Source organism: Scylla paramamosain, chromosome 9, assembly GCF_035594125.1.
Source record: "Scylla paramamosain isolate STU-SP2022 chromosome 9, ASM3559412v1, whole genome shotgun sequence".
NCBI classification, from domain to species: domain Eukaryota; kingdom Metazoa; phylum Arthropoda; class Malacostraca; order Decapoda; family Portunidae; genus Scylla; species Scylla paramamosain.
This window is the reverse complement of record NC_087159.1, coordinates 21,727,501-21,730,000: the sequence shown is the minus strand read 5'-3', so window position 1 is coordinate 21,730,000 and position 2,500 is coordinate 21,727,501. Positions and strand designations below refer to the sequence as shown.

General features: G+C 34.3%; 1 protein-coding gene across 7 annotated transcripts in view; it reads right to left on the bottom strand.

Moving 5' to 3' along the window:
• The window catches only part of LOC135103714 (uncharacterized), a 60,851-nt gene that overhangs the window by 20,708 nt on the left and 37,643 nt on the right, over positions 1-2,500 (bottom strand). For 6 of the 7 annotated variants that reach the window (XR_010270174.1, XR_010270178.1, XR_010270175.1 and 3 more), the window contains one exon: positions 641-2,500. This exon is cut by the window's right edge and continues 2,072 nt beyond it. The exons of the other annotated variant lie outside the window; for it this stretch is intronic. The gene's annotated coding sequence lies outside the window, so the exon portion shown is untranslated. Of the gene's footprint in view, positions 1-640 lie in introns of those variants that run through there. 7 annotated transcript variants of the gene reach the window in all.

Below are 2,500 nucleotides of genomic sequence, written 5' to 3'. Positions count from 1 at the left end.
TCTTTTCCCTCTGACTTCCTTCTCCAACCTTTCCCCATATTTATAGTAAGAAAGATGATGTGAGAGAGAGAGAGAGAGAGAGAGAGAGAGAGAGAGAGAGAGAGAGAGAGAGAGAGAGAGAGAGAGAGAGAGAGAGAGAGAGAGAGAGAGAGAGAGAGAGAGAGAGAGAGAGAGAGAGAGAGAGAGAGAGAGAGAGAAAATAATAGCAATAATAATAATAATAATAATAATAATAATAATAATAATAATAATAATAATAATAATAATAATAATATAATTATAATCATAATAATAATAATAATAATAATAATCATGCTCACACACACATAGATTTCAAAGCTGCCATACTGCAGTGGTGGAAAAGCACATAGAAAGCACCCGTTCTACCCAGCACGTCACATGAGTTGCTAGACATCTCCATAGCTTCATAAATCATGATTGAGATCTCTATCCTGGGAGAGAATCACTCATCTCCTCAGCAATTTAGTTGCCACATGTCTCCAGAACATCCGAGAGGAAAATGAGATGTCTGAATTAAAAACTCTAGGCACGAAAAATCATGCCTTTTAAAGATGATCAATGCTGTGAGTGAGCTGCCTTAATATAAAATGACCACTGTTTAGGGATTAAAAGACATAGCAAAAGTTGCCATTTATTACTAATTTATAGTTTATATAAATATTTACTTAATTTTTATACATTTGAAGGAGAGACACAGAGTGTAAGACAGTAACTCAATTTTTGAAATAAGGTAAATGTGATCACATTGAAAAGCCAGGATGTAAACAAACAGTTTTCAGCACTCAGGATTTATCCCAAGCAGCCTGCCTGTGGCTCTCTCGATGACCCCCACTGCCATCACTACTGTACAACTGCATTTTTCCAGTAGCTTTTCCCAGCAGCAAAATGTCTAGCTGTTATGATCATCTTCATTTTGGCAGTAAGTAGGTTGCTCCTTTCTGTGTCCTTCTGTAAGGCTTCCCTCACTAACTAGATTGGTGACAAAGAGAATACCTGCATGGTCTAAACAGTATCTTCTGATGAGTTCTGTGTCACTAAGTTCATTCAATACATCCTCTCTGGATAAATAATTTGTGAGCTGGAGATGTTGTGAAGCAGTGATTTTGGCTGTAGGAGCGTCTATTATAAGCCAATAAAACAAGGTCGCCTGGTGTCTGGGAATGGACTGATCCAATTTATGTTAATTCCTATGGGGAAAATTGTTTGTTTTTAAATATTTCTGATTTTGAACACCACTCTGGTTCTAGGCTCCTCATATATATATATATATATATATATATATATATATATATATATATATATATATATATATATATATATATATATTTATATATATATATATATATATATATATATATATGAGGCACTTAGAACCAGTGATGTAAACACTGAAAACTGAAAATAGAGAAAAACGGCATCAAAATGCAATGTCTCTTAAATAGATTGAGATAGAAAGTAATGACTGGTATCAAAATATTCAGTAATTAATGCCCTTTACAACTATTTAGTTGGAATTACATTATAAAGTTACAATTAAATTACATTATTAAAAGTACATAGGTGACTGCTTTTTCTCCAATATGATTTTGTTAAGGATATCACACAGGTACATTAAAACTGTATCTAGTGCCCACACATTTATTTATTCTATTTATTATTTATAACTTTATTCTATCAAGTTGTTTCATTTTCTATGTACTAATAGGGCAATCAAAAACATTTAAAAGTACTGTTTTTAGCAAACTTATCAATTTTATCAAGCAAAAATGTAAGCAACATACAAGTACTTCCTAAGATAAACACAAACGAAGTGAATGATACAAGCTTAAGAAATGAAACTTGAAGTAACTAAAACAAAAGAACTAATAAATATTGTGAAAATATAGTGGTATAAAGGATAATAAAATATAAAATAATAAAATCATCCAATACTTCCAAAGGCTTCCCCTATGTATTTTCATCTTTTAGTGATATTTTTCTTTCATTCTACTGGATTATGCACATTTTTTCTTCCTCTGGAGAGTCCTGGCTCTTCAGGGAGTACACTGTTGTCCACCACAATAATGAAAGGCCTATGTGCTATGTAGAAGCAAAATTAGGACAGCAGCCTGTTATTTAAGGGTAGCTAGCAGGCTAAAGTGAGGGAGAGTGTGAAGTGTGTAGATGTGGTGGTGGGGATGTGTCCTGGTATGATATGTGACTCACAGCATGAGCTGTCATTGGCTGGCTCTTCTTGTGCTGCTGTGATGAGGGAGTTACTTCTCTCTGACTCCAGAAACTGATAACTATCACTCAAGCGTAGCAAGAAGGTTCCGTGGATAATTTCACTTGGATGTATTTCTGACCCTATTGTGGAGTCCATTCTGATGTCCACACTCTCTCCTGTCACAACAGGAAGGTTGGGAAAGACAATGCAATAAAAATAATAGTTTTGGCCACAAGGTCACTTATGTCACTCTGACTCTGGGTGCCTTTATAT